Genomic DNA, 21,175 nt, shown 5'->3' with positions numbered 1-21,175 from the left:
ATTCATGATGTTTTTCGCAATATCAAATACTGCAAACATCTCCACATATAGGGATAACAGTATTAGCAGTTTTGAAAGAATTTGGTGGAAATATAAATGACATGTGTGATTTGTACATTTTAACAAGGTAAAAAGCAATTAGACCCTTCACTGGGATGAAGTGTACTGGAGCAGATCAAAGTGCTGATCTTTGAAGAGTGCATTGGATTCAAACTGATTGACCTTCAGACACACAATGTCACCATGGGCTGTGTGTATCTTGCCTGTAGGAAATGCAAATCCAGCTCCATAAAAATGTTTTAAATCTCCTAATGCGCCCACAGCCTGTTTAAAAAACGGGGGGGAAAAGCCTCAATCCCCTCACAACTCCTTTTAGAGAAAGCAACTAATGAAGGCATGAGAGGGAGAAAGGGATTATAGTGTGTTTTGACATGGATTCTTTTTTTTACAATTCCTCTCAGTGACACACAAACACACAGAAAGGGGGCAGAGTGGGAGTTTGGGGCCTCTTTCTGTGTTGTAAAACTTTATAGCAATCTGGGGCCTGGCTGTCATGGTAACTGGTTATATGAGCTTGCCTGGGGGGGTGGATTGCACGGTGGGGTGGGGAGGAGGGGGGCACCATTTTCAAAAACGTGTGTGTGTCTGCAAGTCTTCCTCTGTTTATAATTATGGGGAGTGAGAGAGTGTGCATATATCCATTAAGAAATTACAAAAGACAGAAAGGGAGGGAGAGAGAAATAAATGAACTGTCATTTTTGAAAACAGAAGGCCTGTTACTTATTTAGATATACACAGATTGAAGCACACACTGTCAACCACCGCCAACCTTCTGTAACTTAAACTAGGATCTTTCGGGGAACAGGAGACTGAAAAGGAGTTTAGCTACTTTACTAGTATCTAATGTCGTTGTAGGTCACTGGCATAAGGTGGGCTACTGAAACATACCCAGTGAGGCACATAATTAATGTAGAAAGAAGAATAATCCAAGTCATGACCATCTCTTTGTGTCCTAAAAAAAAAATACTTCAGTACTCGTCTTATTTAAAGACTGTCTGACTATAGATTACAGGGATATATAGACTTTAGGGATTGTGGATAAATCTAAGGGTGTGTTATCCACAGTAAACCCCTGCCCACATCACTAGTAAATTCAGCCTTTGATGATTTAAAATTTCAGCAAGGCAGAGAACAGAGCATGTTTACAGACAAGATTGTACTCATTATAAGAAAGCTGAGGATGGCATGAGATTATTAATAAAAGTGTATCTGGACACCACATGTGTTCTCATCTGCAGAATTTGAGAGACTATTTTTACAAAGCATCCATTTGGACTTCAGATGCAACCCAGATCCATGTGTTTTGTGATCCAAATGTGTGATAGTGGCCGTATTCCATATTGATCATGTAATAATTAGGCAGTTTAAGATGCTCATGTTTCTTCTGCCTTCAACACTAAACTTTTATTATTTATACTGGGTTTACATTCTGGAGGGCAATGAGACCTCTGTTTTGGATTACAAAGAGTCCAGCTCTAAAACCTGGTTAAAATAAGTTGGTCATTGGTATGGACAGATGTTTATCTTGCAGCTTCTCCCACACATCGGTCAATATTTCTGTTACATCTTCTTCATAAGTGCCCTAAGAACCAGTGCTCCTACATAACAATTTAACATTACTAGAAAAGGATGTACTTGTTTGCATGTTCATTTTCCAGTGTTCACAAAACCAAGTGTACATGGACCTCCAGTTATTCAGTTTTCTTCTACAAATGCATAAGTTGTAGTCAGCAGTGTACACTGAAGAAAAAATGAGCAATTTCACAGATTCTTTGCTATAAATTGTACCGAATTTTCCTGCTTTTTTCAAACATGAGCAATCAAGAAACTTAAACATGAGCAATCAAGAAACTTAATATAAGACAATTAATTCTGTAGATTTAAATAAATGTGTTTGTCATTGTAACAGGGCGGCCCTTAGCGGCTGGAAACACAGTGAGATGGACCAAGGCAAGTGTAGTGGAACAAAAGTTTTTATTTGCTATACAGCTCTCCTTACAACAATTAACTCATGAGCTTCTTCACAGCACAAATCCACCCTCTCTAATGACAACTGGCAGCCTTAAATATGTTCAGCTGTCACAGACTAACCCATTCTTCCACTCTTAGGTAAATTCTTAAATCCCAACCTTCCACCGAAGTATACAATATATCAATTAGAATAAATAAATACATAAATACATTTCACATTTTCATATTAATAAATAGTTCACACTTTAATGTTACACCAAACCCAATATTATAAAAACCCAGAAACCCCAAGCACAAAAAGATTGACCACACTGTCTTTACCAATGGTCTCTCCCGGAACCTTTACATGGTGTCTAGACCCCCAGGGAAACATTTGCCCAAACACCTTGAAGAGGACACAGGTAAGAAAGGTGAGTAATCATTATCTTACAAACACTTATTTGCACCACTTTTATTCCTAGATTTCACACATACACATACACATTTGCATTAGCTTTCCTTACTGGTAAACCTTAATCACAATCTGTGTGCTCTGAAGTGCTATACAGATAATATAATATAAATAAATGTAGTAAGGGAGTCCTCTTCCTTACAGTCATTGAGCAGATGAGTAGTTATGGAAGTTTTCACCACAAAAATGGTAAAATAAATTAATAAATATTTTGATTTTTTGAGAATATAATGTCCTCATCTAATAGTAAACCTTTAAAAGTTATAGGTACTGTAACTGTTTATTAGTTGTGTGTCTTTAAAAATTGCTGACCAAAATTGGCAAAATTACAGAAAAGTAGTAACAATGGAAATGCATATTCTATATTATTCTTAAGGCATTCACAGATTTAATGGGTTTAGCAAAATGTTAAATACGTCATAAAAATACAGTCAGGATCACTTAATATGATTTATCAGTAAGTAGAGACTGTTTCCTGATTTAACCCTGAAACCTGAATTTTTTTTTCAAATTTTATTTTTGAATAAGGAAATCAGGCCAGCTACTCTACAGTGAAATGTCAAGAGAAGTAGACTTTCAAACCTGTAGTGGGCGAAAGCAGACTTTACACAGAGAGGCCATTGTGGTTGCTGGGACACATACAAGGGGATAATGTAAAAAAAAATATTTTTTGCAAGGGAAGATGAAGACTTTTACTCATTTTTTGCCAGATATTTGAGAAAAAAGGGCCATTTACACTTTTGAAGTTCAACATATTCGCTTACTTTCAGTTACTTACCCTAACAATGAGAGTCACGATGAGTGGTCACATGAGGCTCGTTATCATTTCATCATTTCAAAAGTAAAAAGAATTTGATTGATTGAACAGGTGTTCTTTGTGTTTGCTTTGCAGATGAAATTCCAGCAGTGTAAAACAGATTTAACAGCAGATTAGAATCGGGTGTAATAAAATTTTATACATTTTCTATGTATATCTATCTATAATGTGCCTAAAACATGTTATGAATAACATAATGAGTTAAGCTGTGGTGCCTCCAGATTATTTTAAATCTAAAAACTATAAATATAAAAATACAAATATGAAAACTGTCATGGACTTCACCGCGTTTAGCTCCTGTTGGCCTCTCATGCCATGATTCTCTGTTGCTCCTCTTCTCTGTGTGCTGCTGTTGTCTTTGCCTGTGGTTGAGACTCATTCTGGGTTCCCCTGTAATCACCCACCTATCTCCAATGAGTTTATCAAAGCCATTACTTAAGATAATGGCTGGCAGTCAGTCATTGGTGCATTGGTAAGGTATACAGTTAGTGAAACTGGTTCACTGTGTTGTTGTCTTGCTTCTATTTTCTGTGGATACTGCCCATTTGTCTCTTCTGCACAGATTCCTGGATTCCTTTCTCTGGTGTTGGGTGAGCCTAACCCGAGTTGAGAGAAGGAGTTTCTTGTGTATAACTTGATGTTTAGACTCTTTTCCTCCATGGATTCTTGGATCACTGTTTCCCTCCTTTGGCAATGTGTTGTTGTTGACTTCACTGGAAATAAAACTGAACTTTGAGTTTCCAAGTCCAGCATTTGAGTCCAGCTGGCCTATATTGGCTATGACAAAAACTCAGTTATAGGCTTAGTTTACGTACAAATTTAATATGAAGGACAGTCTGGGTGTCCTTTTTTAGGATCATATATGTCAACATTTATAGAACAACTGTTGTGAAATCATTTGCTGTAGACAGAAAAAAATTCAAGCAACAAAATGTCTGAGAATTTATATTTATTACCAATGCTCATCGCGGAAATACAAATACAGAAATCAAAGAGATTCTTCAGGAATGGTGATGCTATTTTTCAAACTTGTGCACCCACTTCTTGTTTTTAAAGTCATTAAGATATATGCTGTTCAATCACTGAAGTTTGGAGCCACATCTGATTTCTATATATTTAGTAGGATAATGAGAACTAGTTGGGGTGAGAGGTGCAAATATAAATGAAAGTAGATTATATAGTATAACAACTAACTTTTTGAACAAGATTTTAGGTTAATATTTGGAATGACTGTGTGTATTTATTGATCTAGAGCCTGAGCTTTTTTAGGCAAGCTTTATTGTCATTTCTTTAAGTTGCTTCTCCAGAACTATTGGTTTTCTTCTTTGTACGCTGGCTGCCTTTTGTTCTGTTCGCTGTCTGCTTTGTTAATGATGAGAATGATAGTGTTCCATTTTTTGGTTTTCTATTCAGCTAATTTTACAGCACTGGCAGTATGTTTGGGATGATTATCATGCTAAGAAATGAACCTGTGTCAAGCAGCCATTTCTTAGATGGCATTGCATGGTGTATCAAAATCTGATGGCACTTTTCGACATTCATAATACAATTGCGTTTTACAAGATTCCCAACACTATTTAAATACAGCCTCAAACCAGCTTTATCTCCATTTCTCTGCCTTAAGAACGGGTTCTTGACATCATCCCTTCCAGGTCCTTGGTCATTCTTTGCTGGATTGTTTTCCCTGTTTCTTAAGGACATGACATGCACATACTTCAATTCAATTCAATTCAATTTTATTTATATAGCGCCAAATCACAACAAAAGTCGCCTCAAGGCGCTTTATATTGTACAGTAGATAGCACAATAATAAATACTTGTGCACATGATGTAGCACATAATGCTGTAGATGTGCCAGCACAGTTTGACAGCAACGGAGCTGTGAGATAGATGGATATATATATATATACAGAGAGAAAATGTTTATATGAGGAGAAAAACAAGTCTTGCCTTGGCAAGACTTGCTTCAAGTAACCACTGTATGTCTGTGTTTGCAGTGGCAAAAAGGTATATTTTAAGCTGATGATAGAGTGATTAATATCCATGAATTCTGAAAGTTGTATTTTATTGTTTGTATGAATTATTGGCAATTCTGTAAGTTTTGATGAATTGTTCTACATAACACTGCATTTAATCATTAGTTATTATTAATCTCTGGCTCTCTTACACAGTGTGGTTTTGTTCTGTCTTCTTCCCCTCACCCCCAACTGTTGTGGCAGATGGCTGCACCTCCCTGAGCCTTGTTCTGCCAGAGGTTTCTTCCTGTTAAAATTTTGTTTTTCCTTCCCATTATCGTCAGTTACTTGCTCTTAATGTTTTGATTGGTGGAGTCTTTTTGTAGGGTTCTAAAAAACACCATCTACAAAATCTGTGGACAATAAATGCTGATATTTCTTTTTTTCAAAAAGATATGCCAGCATTTACTGAAATGTGTGTGTGTGTGTGTGTGTGGGGGGGGGGGGTGTTTGTGTGTATCATGTTTCCAGCTTAAAAGAAGACCCATGCTGCTACACAAGCTTGGAGGACTGCACACTTGTATTCGGTGGGGAAATTCCACTACGGGCTGCAACAGTAATTGGATGCAGCTTGACAGTCAAGGCGACTTTGCCTCAGTCTCCTGCCCGCTTATAAGCGGTGAAACACGATTGGTTCTTGATTGAAGTGACCGTGAAATATGAACATGTCGCAAAAATATTTAATGAGGCCTGCAGATTAGTTAATAATATATAAGAAAACGACGTCAGAACTTCCGAGCGCCTTGGGCGTGGTATGCCCGAAACTGTCATTGGCTGCCTAATATAAACCCTTTGTATGCCTCTCCCTCTGAAATCCTTCCTTAGCTGAAGGTTTGTGTGCAATGGACGACCGTCCTCGGCCCTCATCATAGCCACCTCGGAAATCAAATCACCGGTGCTCTCTAGCAATCCATCTTCAATATCCGTTACGATAAAGTTTCTAGATTGTGCATAAAGATGACGAGCCTGTATCAATGGCAGGAGAGCGCTACAAGGTCCTGGTAAAACCCGTGCCGTCGGGTGAGATCATGACAGGATTAACAAGTTAAAGATCCCTGGGGAAAAATGTTTGGTGGACCCTAGCCAATTTGTTTAGACTACCAATCTTTCTCTTTCTGATTAGAGCAACCTGGCGTTTTCATTTAGATCCAATGAAAGTTTCAGGTCATAAATCTCTGCGACTGTGAAGTGATGAAGGCAACCTCCGGAGCAGCTTGCAGTCAACTTCACAAGAATTTTAAAGTTAAATGCAATGTTTTCATACTGAACTGGTTGATCAGAAATGTCAGTTTTCATAAAATTTGGACATTGCTTTTTTTGCTTTGTCCCTTTTTTTTAAGCTATTCTCTGTCGTGCCTGTTTGATCCATCTTGGGAGTTTGTGTGTGAGTTTCTCTCGCTCTCCATATGTGTGTGTGTGTGTGTATATATGTGTGTGTGTGTGTGTGTGTGTATGTGTGTGTATATATGTGTGTGTATGTGTGTGTATATATGTGTGTGTATGTGTGTGTATATATGTGTGTGTATGTGTGTGTATATATGTGTGTGTATGTGTATATCTATCTCTATGTATATATCTATCTCTATCTATATATATCTATCTCTATCTATATATATCTATCTCTATCTATATATATCTATCTCTATCTATATATATCTATCTCTATCTATATATATCTATCTCTATCTATATATATCTCTATCTATATATCTATCTCTATCTATATATCTATCTCTATCTATATATATCTATCTCTATCTATATATATCTATCTCTATCTATATATATCTATCTCTATCTATATCTATCTATCTCTATCTATATCTATCTATCTCTATCTATATCTATCTATCTCTATCTATATCTATCTATCTCTATCTATATCTATCTATCTCTATCTATATCTATATATATCTATCTATCTATATATATCTATATATATCTATCTATCTATATATATCTATATATATCTATCTATCTATATATATCTATATATATCTATCTATCTATATATATAGAGAGATAGATAGATAGATAAATAAATAATGTGTGTGTGTATAAATAAATGAATATATACACAGCTTTGTTTGTTTGTTTTTTGGGATGAGCTATGGTCGGATGGGCTATAGTAGGATATTTACCTTTTTTTTTTTTTCGTATACTATCAAGAGATCCCATGGCGCCCTCACCTGCCCACATTACTCGCGAGGCAAACCGGCAGCTCAGGTAGTCACCCGACACATTCCCCCTCAAGGAGCCTGCTGCTCATCATGCATTGTTCTCATATTTGCCGCGGGTCCGGCTTGTGGTCCGCTCCAGGAGTGTGACTTGGGTATCTAAAACTACAACCAGAGAGGTCCTCCTTCACTACAAACGCAGACCTTTACTTCCAGTGAGAATGTATGACTGCTACAGACGACGGCTGCTTAATTACATTAGAGAAGAGGAAGGTGGACGAGGAGTGGAGAACGGATATAACATAAAGAAATAACATGTCATTCTGTTCTGGTCCAATTTAGCCTTAGAAAAAGCAGTATCGCTGGATGGGACAGCCTGGTGGGGGGGGACAGCCTGGTGGGGGCAGCATGGTGGGGGGGACAGCGGCCCAAAAAAACAAGGTATGGAAGAGTGAACGTGTCGGATCGAGAGAAATTAGAAAATGAGAAAACTGAAAAAAAAAAATAGAAAAGATTTAGATAATGAATAGACATAGCAGAAGAAGGGTGGGGATACATCAATTCAGAGAGAGGAGGGCACTCGGGAAGGTGTGCTAAATAGAAACAAACGGGGTGTAGCTAAGGGCTCTCTGGCGGGTAGGTGGCACTCTAACTTCCGTGTCGCTTGGCTGGCTGGTTGTTATGAGAGAATAACTTAAAAAGACTAACTTATATAATATACGTATATTATAACTTATTTCCCCCCACTACTTTTCTCCCTCAAATGGATATATTGCTTCTTTAGAATTTAATTACTCACTTCCCGCATACAGCTGGCCACCAGGAAGGCAACAATGCAATGCCATCAGATTTAACAAACGGCTGGTTGTAGCTCGCGAGGTTGCTGGTTCGATCTCTACCTGCTCCAGTCTGGATGCCACGTATCCAGGATCCTAACCCTGCTCTCGGATGCATCAACTGGAGTGTGAATGTGTCTGAATGTTAAATAGAAAAGCACTTATGACTAGAAAAAAGTGTGTGTAAGGGTGAATTTTGCATAATTATAGCACTTTGAGCGCTCAGGTAGAGTAGTAAAAACCATATAAGACCCAGTCCATAACAAGTAAAATGAAGGGGGAAAAAAGTACAATATAATAATATAAAAGTCCTGTGAACCAAAACGCACGCTCTCGTTGTCTCTTGTTAACGGTTTTTAAATTTTACTAATTCAGGAAGTAGATTCTTCTTTTTCAAGGAATCGATAAATGATTCATTTTTATTTATTATTTTTAGCTTCTAACACATCTACTGTACTTCTTGGAGGGTGCAGGAGAGCAGTATGTCGCTACAGAAGTCATCAGTATTTTTTGACCATACAACTTTTCCACAAACTTTACTCTAAAAGTCTAAAAGAGATGTCTTGCAGAAATCGCGGAATGGAGGGGACATTATTGTGAATTATCACTGTTTAAGCCAGAGGTTTCCCACACTGTGACCAGTGTGCATCCAGGTGGCCGGTACCACAGAAAGCGAATGCTAAAGTGTTTTCTGCCATTTATACTTATGATCTATACTGATACCTCTGACTGGGTATCGATCAGTGACTGTAAAACAGTTGAGACACCCTGTAGCCTAATAATGCAACACGTTCTCACTCCCCAGGCGTAATATTTTACGCTAGGTGACAAAGTCAACATGTTACGCTTCTGGGCACCCAACACGTTCCTAAATGACGAGATCGGAAAAATAAGGAAACATGAGAACCGTTTGGAATCAGTCCACACATGTTCGTTCATTTTCCTCAAATCGCTTAAGTCTGATACTAACAGCCATAATAACTGAACCATATATTTTGTATTTAAGTTTTTATTTAGTTCTTATGCCGCGACAAGCGTTGTTTTGGTAAGTACGACTGTCGATCCATAACATCTGTAACATTAGATAAACTGACGTTACTATAAAATTATACCCTGTTATTCCGGTTAAATTGTGACGGTATCTTAGGCTGATGCGTTTGGCATCAACAGTGTCAGAACACTGAATAATGTGCTGAGTTAGTAGTAGTAGTAGTAGTAGTATTAACTCAAAGTTCTTCCCAGAGTTTCTCCTCCCTGTTTGGTAGAATAACACTGTACTCTATTACAGAAGACTTTGTATGACATTTGACGACAATTAAAGTAAATATTTTTTAGATTTTAACTTTTTGATTTTGTTTACCCCATGTACTGTATTACAACCGCTACTAGTACTGATACTAAAACTACTAGTAATATGAATAATGATAATAATGTATTATTTCATATTTTCTTACCTTGTTTCGACTGTGTCTAGAAAGGTTTTGGTCGAATAATATAGTGATACAAGGATACACAGTTGCCCTTTTTAATCTTTATTTCTTATCTGTTTATATTTATTCAAATTCATCAGAAAAAAATGTGGTATGGAAAACAAAAAGGAATGTTTACTCCAGTTATACATTAAATGATGAATGGTATTTCTTTCAAAGTCACTACATTATATTTCCTGCTTCTGAAAGCTGTATTGTAGTAGTATTAATTAAAAAAGATTAATACATTAACATGTGCCCGATGTGTGTCGCCTTTAAGTCTTCTCCAGATGAGCCCTCTGGTTGTTGGCATGACCTGAGTGGAAAAAAAGCGTTGTCCTGACACTGATCAAGTGGAGCTGGAGAACTTGTTTTATCAGTGCCTGACTCGACAGCGCCGCCTCATGGAAATTAACATAAACATCGACCTACCAGCCAGGCGACGATGAACCAGAACCTGAGAATTCAGGTAGCATAGTATAACTGGAGCTGCAGTTTTGTTTCAGGTCTGATGGACTGTTGGAGAAGAGCTTGCAAATCTCGAAGCTGTGAAACTAATGAAGACAGGGAACGTGTGAACTGTCCTCTTTGTATACATATGTGCATATACATTATGTACACACACAGTACTTATTTGGACTCGTATGTGTATTGTGCTGTTTTTGCCTGCATATATGGTCAATGAATATGAATCGTATTTTTTCCCAGGATGCATGCAACCACTCCCCAGTGTAGTGTAGAACTAAAATGCTCTATTGATTTTTTTTTTTTTTCACAAACTACAGGTGAGTGTGTCTAACTGAACCCGAGGGTGTCTTTTCTTTAGATTTTAGATTGTATTAGTTTTGTTTTATTTTTTTTTGTCTAGCTTACCGTTTTGTTACCTAACATTTAATAGAAAACTCATGCCTCACATGTAAGGTCCTTAAGTTATATATTTAATGTAGATTAGATGAATATGTGAAAAATATACTAGAATCGGTTATGAAGCACATAAATCCTATATTTAGATACATACAGATTTCTGATCATTGTTTTATTCCGTTGCATTAGCACTGTTTTTTAAGAACAGTTTCTCTAAATCTGCTTTGTTGGTTCCATGGCTGAAGCTTGTACCTTTTCTTTCCTTTTTTTTTTCCTTTTTTAAAAAAAAAAAAAAAAAAAAAAACATGGGACAGTTTTCCAGATGTAGTGTGTTATTTTAGAATGGAAAGTTTAAAGAATCTACACTGTTTTCAGATTTTTAATTTTCAATTTTCCCTTATATAGGAAGTATTATTTTTAACATGCATCACTTGACATTTCCCATTATTTTAGTTTAATTACACTTAAGATAATAATAGTCTTAATAGTATTTGTTTTGTTAAAAGTTGTGTTTAGATACAAGTTTTGTTGTGAAAGCTTAAAGCCATAAACCAGATTAGTGGCCTGTTAAATGGTTAAAGTCTAGTTTGGCTTTGTTAAAAAATAAAGTAATTTTAGCCTGTCATTCTAAAGAATTAAGTTAAAATCACAGCTGACTTATATAAATTCTACAAGACAAGCTGAGTAAGTAAATACAAACAACGGCAGTTTGATCTGCATTTCTTGAAAGATCATATTCCACAAATTTAGTTTACAGGGTCCACACTGTCTACACTGTATATAGTGAAGTCTGCAAGTTTTTGAACAGTGAAATTTGTTTTGTGCCTAATTTATTCTGCAGATCACCAGGATGAAAAGTTATTGGCCGTGTTTCCATAGCCCTTTTTAAAAATATGATTTCATGACATTATTGTGTCAGGTGGTGGTCAGGGGTATCCAGACTGACAAGCGGGACATTGAATGTCACCTCTCCGGTGGGGAGAGAGCCTGAGATTGTCTAAATCGGCGTCTGTTCTATAGAAAATGCAAAAAAAAAAAATGTTTTAAGAAAGCAAATAAGTTGGTGTTCTAAAGAATATGATTGTTTGCTTGCAGGACACCAGGAGAGATGAGTCCTCCATCACAGATGGTGTGGTCAGTGAGGATGGTCACCTGCGGGTTCAAGGTCATTGCATTTCCAACCCACATCCACTTCCACTGTACTTAAGGGAAGTTGGGACAATGTTAAAGACTTTCTTCTGCACTTACATTAGGATCACCTAAATCCATGACGGTCATTCAGGCAGTAATACCAGGACCACAAGCCATCATTAAAATATTACAACATACAACCTTCTGTGTTTGAATGCAAAACAAATATGTTGTTTGATCTAGAGACTGCACTTGTGGCTGAACAATAAATACATTTTATTTTGATTATATAAGAAATGTAACTTGCAATACAAAGTAATCGGGAGTATAAACATAGTTTCACAATAATTAAATCTGAGACTTTGCCATCATTGTTTCAGTATAAGGTTATTAACAATGTAATTGTTTGTTGTTCAGTAGAACAGTGTCCAGTATGTTGGCTGATATGCGTTTTTGCATTTGAAAATAAAAGTTGGGCTGATTTTAACACCACAAGAAGTGTTAATTAGTCTTTTTGAATCATACTTACATTAATATAACAATGAATGTAAGTGTTGTACTAGAAATTTCAAGGATGATAAAACATAATGTGATTTTTTTTTTTTTTTTTTTTTTTTAAAGTTACCACAAATTGTTTTTAATTTAGTAGAACTTGAAATGTTTATCAGTGGGTAAACAATTAATATTGCACAGTCAGAAACATCGAGTTGTTCTTAGTACTTGAAATGAATAAGTTGTCCTAATGCAGTTATCTTAAGTAGGCTTTACTTAGTTTTTTTGAGGCAACGAGTTTACATAGTTTTTTTTTAAGTTCTGGGAACTAAAGAGGTTGTACAGTGTACACACATATACATACATAGAGAAAAGAGGGGCTGTTGGTAGACAGATGGCTGCCATTTGTTTGTTGCGGTTTTCTCTGTATTGTAGATGAATTGAACTGAATTATTATGATCTATGTTGGGAGCTGTATTGAAATGTAATTTTAAAATGGATTTTTAAAAAATGCAATAAAATAAAGAGTTGGGCAGGTTATTCACTAAGCATCTTAAAACACTGTTTGACATCATAACTTCAAATTTTGTTGAAGAAGAAAGAATGTGTTTTAAGAAAAAAAGACTTTTAACTAATATTGGTAAATATTATTAAGCACCCAAATAGCTGAGCATGAGTGGTGATCACAGTGTTTACATAAAACACACATCTACAATAAGAGCACAGCTTGGCAGTAATTGTACAAGTTTTTGTGTTAACTGCTCTGAGTACATATGTAATGTCTATAAAATAACAGAACAAGATATTGCAGTTTACAAATGTAACAAATATTTAACATGAATTGTAGTTTTTCTGTTGTTTTTTGAAATGTTTTTTTTTATTCATCTGTTTTTTATCCATTAAATTATTACAGTCGAAGTAGAGATTAACATAGCATCAGACTAGTGATATCATCATCAGTATTACTGTTAATGGTAAAAAAAAAATGTATTGTTAGCAACGTGGTTTGTTCCACAAGGACTGTATTTAAGTCTTTCATAAGACAACTTCAGGATGACATCATGTTCAAGTAGCATTTTCACTATAACTGGCGAGCTCCAGGAATAGTGGTCTCTTCATAGATACTAAAAAAGTATTTGTCCTGTTTCCTGACTTATCTGGGTTAAGGGTTTAAGACAGATGGTAGAAGGTAAGGTCAAGTATAAAATATTACCTTACAGTAAATATCTAATCTGCTTCGCCAGTTGGGATTTTTATTATTTTATTATTATTATAAATTATGTTTATTATAATAAAAAATTGATGGAACATGTTAAAACATAATAGAATAGTGGCAGTCAAAAGTGGATGCACTTTCCTCAACATAAAGATTACCCTGTTTCATTACAGGCTAAATCTGACACCCTGGGTCACATTATTTTGCATGAGAAGCAATCCACAAGACTCCAGTGTGGAGCTTTAATCAGAAACACATGCTGTTGCAACAACCAGCGCCCATTTGTTTTTTAGGAGAGGAGAGGAGGAAAAGAAAAGACACTGAGGAAAGGAAAATACTCACTGGGAAAATATGGTAAACATGGAGTGCAGGGTAAGAAGGGTGGAGAAACAGAAGGAAGTAAACATGAGCTTACTAAAGGAGACAGTAAGGACTGTTCCCCCGCTGCAGGTCTGCAGGCGCCATGTTGAGACAGCAACATTTGTGTCCCACCACATCGTCTCAAGCTTCATATCTGCTCTGACTCCCTCCCTGCTCATCTATGTATCTCTTTCCTTTTCCTCTCTCTCTTTCCCACTTTTGACGTTTTACCAAGGGGTAATTGGCCATCTTGTTTATTTGTGGCTAGAGAAAGTAGAGGCGGCAGCTGTACACGTTGTGTATATTACGGTAGAGTATTGTCTTATGGTGGCTGAATTGCCTTTTATTGTCTATTGGTGGTCAACAAAAGATACCCAAAAGGAAGGTTTCTACCCTATGGAATGTCTGCTTTGTTATCCTTCCTGTCTGTAGCATTCTCTTTTAATACCCTCATGTCAGATTTTCTGAGTCTGAACTGAAACTTTTTGTCTGTGTATGCTTTTTTTTTTACAGGCATTCTAGTCTACAAAACCATCCCTAGACATGATTTCAAATTTCTTTTCATATCGGAGTCACAGCTGGATATTCATTAAGCCAAGCAGCAACCTGGTCTGAATGGATTTTACTTGTTAGATATGATTTATGGCAGCAGGCTGACCTCCTGCTGCTGGATTTAACCACACACAATCCAGTGATTTGATCAAAACCAGAGAAAGGCAATACTCTAAGGCCTGAACCTTTCCCAAAAAAACCCTAAGCGACTTATTATACTTGCGTGACAGCTAAAATACTGTCAATTAACATGGATTTACATTCTGAACAAAGTCATACAAAAGCATGCTGTCGCATGTTGCATGCTTGCCCAGAACAGATGTCTGTAAAGTTGACACATTGGATATTGCAAGTAAACATAACGAGATATTAAAGAATTTTTTTTTCTTATTTTCTTCTTTATTTTATTTTTTGTTGCTGGTGTGACCATCGGTTCTTCTAGTATTATAATATTGTAATATGAAATTTGTTTGAGTGGCGCCAGTGTCAGACTCAAGAAGGACTCGGACTCGTGTGAGTTGACAGTTTAGGTTGATATGAAGCACAAAAATAAAGCTAATTTTTAATTTTGGCACATTTCAATCCTGCCTGAGTCACACCAGCTGCATGCCACCAGCCCGAAAAGAGGCGTAAACCAAGCACATCCCAGCACTAGTTGTAGCTGCTGTTTATTGTGTGCTGGTAAAAAAAAACAAACAGAAAAAAAGTACTTTGTCCTGTCCCATTAAACAAACAGTCTATTGGATAAAATGATTGTAAATACGAGCCTTCTTTATGTGGTATTGCTGTTGTGTAATGGAATCACCCATCATCCCATTTGGTGATTATGTTCTACCACAAAAAAGTAAAAAAAAAATAATGAAAAAGTGGATTTTGTGAAAATGATGGAAATAGCTGTCAATACATACTTCAAGGAGAGACAGAAACACAGCATGATGCATGAGAGTGGACCACATTTTGCATTTATGCAGAAAGTGCAATCTGAAAAAGATATGAGACTGTAGTTGCAGGGGCAAATGTAGCTTTAAGGAGAATGTGGACCCATGTGCAGAAGTGCAGCTATATTTAAGAAACAAAAATATAATCTCAACTGAGGCTGAGACTTCTAGAAAAAAACAGAGCCCAATAAGCAAAGTAGTAACATGGAGAAAACCAACAGGGAAAACATGCAGAAACAGATCAGCAGGCAATCAGAGTAACAGAACAAGAACAGACTAACAAAGGATTCAGATAGATCGGAGGCTAATCCGGCAAAAGCAACATGGGTGGGGCAAAATAGTGAAAAAGTTGAAACTAATCAGATTAACAAAATAGGGGAAGCAATACAAAATACAACAGAAATGAGTCAAGAGGTTAACAAAATAAAACAGGATGTAACTAAACACAGAGACATTGACAGACAAAGTTGATACAAGTAGGGAAAGACTAAGAAAAAATAGGAAAAGACTAAACCAAATATGTTGAAGCAGAATATTAAGTGAGCCAAAGAACTTAATGCTCAAGATACCTAGGCAAGTGTCAACCAATAATAAGCAAACTAAGAACCAAATGGAGAATAAAATGATAAAGAAGAATTCAAAAGTCCACAAACTGAGTCCAAAACCTAAAACCATGAGAGCAGCTCGATAGCATTGCACAGTGATCTGTAGGATGACTTTGGAAATGAAGAAAAGGAAGTGAGTGAAGGCACAGGCAAGGATTAAGTGGTGGAAGCAGAAGAAGGAAAAATGTTGCACAGAGTTCAGACAGGAGTTGAAACAGGCTCTCGGTGGTGGGGTGACTGGGAAACTGCCAAGAAGGTATTTGGTGTGCCATCTGGATACAGGAAAGAGAACAAGGAGACTTGGTGAAATGAGGAGGTACAGGAAAATACTCAAAGGAAGAACAAAGAAAAAATGGGACAGTCAAGGAGATAAAGAAAGTAGACAAGAGTACTCTGAGGCAAGGCATACAGAAAAGCGATGGGTGGCAAAGGAAAGTGATTATAGTGATTTGTATATGAGGCTGGATACTAAAGAAGAAGAAGAGGACTTTCATAGGTTAACTAGACAGAGACCAGGCTGGAAAGGATGTGCAGCAGTGTTAGAGTGATAGAGAGGATAGAGATGGAAATATACTAATGAATGAATAGAGCATGCTGAGAAGATGGACAGAGTTCTTTGAGGATGTGATAAATGTGGAAAATGAGAGAGAGCGAGAGAGAGAGGACAGATAGAGGACAGTATTTAATCACAAAGAGCAGAGGATTAGTGAGGAGGAAGTGAGGACAGCTATGAAGAGAATGCGGAGTGGGAATACCTGTGGAAAGGCTGCAGACATTTAAACTAGCCTTTGGGTTGGTTTGGGGAAGTGTAAGAAAGTTGATGAGCCATATTATGAAGCTATGGCAAAGAGTTCTTCAAGCTAGATTCAGGGGAGAAGAGCTGATCAATGAACAGCAGTAGGTGCACATATTCAATTTTCCTTTTTCCGGGCAGCGAATGTTTGCTTTGAGAGCGCTGATGCTTTGAGAGGGCAGTATGAAGAAGGTCAGAAGGAGTTGCACTGTAGCTCAGGCAGTAGAGCAGGTCATCTACTGATCGGAAGGTTGGTGGTTTGATTCTTGGCTTCCCCTTGGGCAAGATACTAACCCCAAATTGCTCTCCGATGCATCCATCAAAGTATGAGTGTGTGTGAATGTTAGTTAGAAAGCACTAAGAAAATGTGATTGTGTGAATGGGTGAATGCACAAGTTGTATAAAGCGCTTTGAGTGCTCAGAAGAGTAGAAAAGCGCTACCATTTACTGTGTCTATGTGGATCTAGAGAAAGCATGTGATAGCCCAAGAGTAGAACTGTGATACTGCACGAGGAGTAGCAGAGAAGTAAAGATTATGCAGAACCTGCATAAGGGCAGCGAGATAGTTGTGTTGTAGGAGTGAGAGATGTGTTCATGGGATGGGATTACATAAGGGATAGGATCTCAGTCACTTTCTGTTTGTCATGGTGATGTACCAAAATCAGAGTCTGTGGACTCTGATTTTTGCAGATGACATTGTGATCTCAAGACAATAAGAGTGAAAGTCAGTAGAAGCAATGTGTGTGTGCATGAGAGGGAGACAGATGGAGAGGTGAGACCAATAAGTACAGGTAGTGAAGGTAAATGAGTTTAAATACCTTGATTTAACCATCCAAAGCAATGGGTAGAGCACAAGAGAGGTGAAAAAGTGTAGGCAGGTTGGTGGAAACGGGTTTCAGAGGAGATCTGTGACAGAAAGATACCAGCAAGGGTGAAAGGAAAGGTCCTGTATGGTTTGGATATGGTAGCACTAAAAAAACGACAGAAGGCTGAAGTGGAGGTGGCAATATCTGAAATGCAAACATTTTCATTGGGAGTGACCAGGATGGACAGAAGAAATTAATTATGAATATGTCAGAGGAACAGGTCAGACTGAGCAGTTTAGAGACACATTTTTAGAGGTGAGTTTGAGATGGTTTGGACATGTGCAATTAATATGAAGCTGCTAGAAAAGAGGAAGGGATTCGGGGATGCAATGAAGGAGGACATGCAGAAACATATAACTTTTTAAAACTTAATGTGAATCATAAAACATCTCCAGAGCAATGTGCATCCCTTCAGAGTGAGTCTTGAAATATGAAAAAATATGCATATATTTATGCATTCTATTTATTTTTTTGACTAAGAAATTCATGGTAAAAAGTATTTTACATATTTTTCTTTGCATTATTATGTATTATTTTCGTTTAATTTTATTAGTGTGTGCTAAAATATGCGACTACACAGGGCGGTTTTATTTAGTCATTTATTTCCACATTTTAACTAGCCAATACTCACAAATTACAGATCCTGATTTAATTTTGTGGTGAGAGAAACCATTGAAAAATTGATTCTTTAATAGTTTTTTGAGATATTCATGATCAAACATTGTCTAGGATTTCAATACTGCTGGTAAAAATGTCCTCTGAGGCCATGTATAGTAGAACAAATGTTAGCAAGAGCATGCATTTAAGTAAGCTTTATAAATCTCTATTCTCAATACAAGAATGGTTGTAGGTATTGATGGTACCAAATCATGAATTACTACGCCAGGCAAAAAATAAAATAAATAAAATTCTTGCTTTTATATTGTGCACCCACCTTAACAGACCCATAATGTTTGTCTCCTGTAAATTTTTAAGATACTATAATTACATCAGCAGATCGACTATCATCCCTGCATAGAGCAACGCAGTGCCTGAACGTAAAAGATTCCGTGGACTTATCAACAAGGCTGATGGTTTTTATCCCTGTTTGAGTCAAATGATACAAAATGTATCATCAGCAGCTGTACTGTAGTTAAGATGTTTCCAGACATTACTTCGCCGTGAGCCCATCCAGCATAACGATATGTTTCTACTTTTTTCCTGCTGCTTAACTAATGATTAATACTGACTTCACTGTGCCTGTAGCTTAGGAGGGAGAGCGGTCATCTTGTAATCCTAACGTTGCTGGTTTGTATGCAAGACATGGGCACGATACTAACTCCAAGTTGGTCCGATGCATCTATCAGTGTTAGATAGAAAGATTTAAGCATAGAAAAACGCTTGTGTGAATAGGTGAATGAGGGGTTATGTATAAGACGTATTAAATCCTTTGGAAACCTCCTTAAGCTTTTCAGCTGAGAAATATAATGATCTACGAGGTTCAGCCACGTGGTCGTTGTTAAAATATATAGATCGCATCAATCACACAGGTTATGATACTCATCAGGTTTTATTGTAAGGTAACAACCGTTACCTTTAATAAGAATATAAAGCCTAAATGAGCAATTGTAAATCACATGAGTAAGTGTTAACGATTTCTTTTAATTATTTATTATTATCTTATTTTATTTTTTAGACTTATTATTACACCGCTATTACTGGGGTTATAAACGCTGACCTCCACTGTAAATATGACTTTATTACATGGCAGTTATTTTACCAGAAGCATGTATCAGTGTTAATCTCGGAGTTTAATTTTTGCAGTATCTGTTATCACATTTGGGAATTTTTTTCCTTTAGTTTCAGAATTAACACTGAAACAGTCTGTTCCCCTGGTTTTGTACTCAGCGTTCATAATATATGAGTTGTTCTTGATTTTTAGAAATAATTCAAAAACATATGAATTATATTACATTAAAATAATAATGTGACCACGTGATGCATGCCTATTTTAACAGACTACTTCTACAAACAAAATAGAAAATGCAGTTTGATATCAGAAAGAACTGTTCCAAAGCCAGGCAAACAAAACGACAGACAAAAGAGGAAACGATGTCTCTATGTGTGTTAACTCATTATGCATATTCCATGAAAAATGTTATTATGTTTCTTTTAATGCAAAGGAGAATACTTGAGACCCTCACTCTATTTCAGAATATAAATGTTAGTGCCTATTTTGCGCTCCTTTCAAAACGTTTCCGCCGTTTAGGAAGAAAAGAACAGCGGATGAAGAAAAATTGCCAGTATGTGGGGAAATTAAATATCTAAATACTAAAAGTTCATGAGACAGAATGTTGAGACCCCTTTTCCCCAGGGAAACTAACCGACTGAACAATTAACCGACTGATTCTGTATTAAATTAAATACAAATATCACAGGGAGTAGTTGATCGGGGTTTTTTAAATTTCAGATCAAAGGGCCAATGAATATATTTTATCTAATTAAAAATAATAAAAAAAATTGAAAAGCAATTAAAAAAATATTATTTACTTTTAAAAAAAGAAAAGAAAAAAAATCTCTCCAAACCTTTTCTCTAATATTAAATGTCTGCATAATGACATTTTAGCTGGGTTAATGCTCCATCTACATATTATTTTTTTTTTTGTTTTGGTTTGTTTTGTGACAAAATAATTTAGAAAATTGTTAAGTTCATGTTATTTTTCTTACCCCACCGACTACATTTATTTAATTTTAACTTGATTGTGATTAACAGTCAAAATACTTTTAGCTTTAGATCTAATTTGTCATTGGTTACAATATGATGGTGGAGCGTTCGCTGTGGGAAAAACAAACTAGGTTTACTTAAAAATATTCACTTTAGTATATCAGACACACTGCGATCATTTTCTTTGCAATTTCAATATCTGAAAATACAGAAATGCATGAAGTAAAGCCATCTTCATCATGCATTTAAATTGCTTTCTTACACTTTATTTTTTAATTGACTCAGCCTGCTTCATTCTCACTAAATGACTCCTGCGATTGATTTTAATATAATATTTAAATGTTAAATTATATGCCAGAAAACAGAAAATGGGAGATATTGGAAATGGATTTAGTGCAATGTAAATGCATGTAAACAAAAAAGGGTTAGGGGGAAAAGCCCAATTAGTTTGGTTACGGCTTCAGCTTTAAGCGGAATCATCGGAAGAACTTTTTTTTCTGTAAAGTTGCCATTAAAGCTCGGCACTTTGACTAAAACGAAGATAAAAACATAAAGATTGAACAGACGAGGCTGAATTCTGCACATGTACTTCATTATTCTCAGTTTTGGCAGTGGAATTGTGTTTTTTTGGTCACCGACGTCTTCCCAGTTGTTTCATGCTTTTGTGCCAATCTATGCCATGTCAGATCGGAAATATTTTCTCTACAGGATATTTGAAGAGAACATCTAAATGGATATGGGCAATGTTAAGAAAACGAGCATGACGGTATTGGATTTTGTTTGTGTGTCCATGAAGGTTATTTTCCGAAACTCTCTTTAGTCATAGCACTGAAGATGTTGAAATTTAAGGTGGTTTGC

This window comes from Oreochromis aureus, linkage group 4 (assembly GCF_013358895.1).
Source record: "Oreochromis aureus strain Israel breed Guangdong linkage group 4, ZZ_aureus, whole genome shotgun sequence".
Lineage (NCBI taxonomy): Eukaryota > Metazoa > Chordata > Actinopteri > Cichliformes > Cichlidae > Oreochromis > Oreochromis aureus.
Note: the sequence above shows the minus strand (reverse complement) of the source record.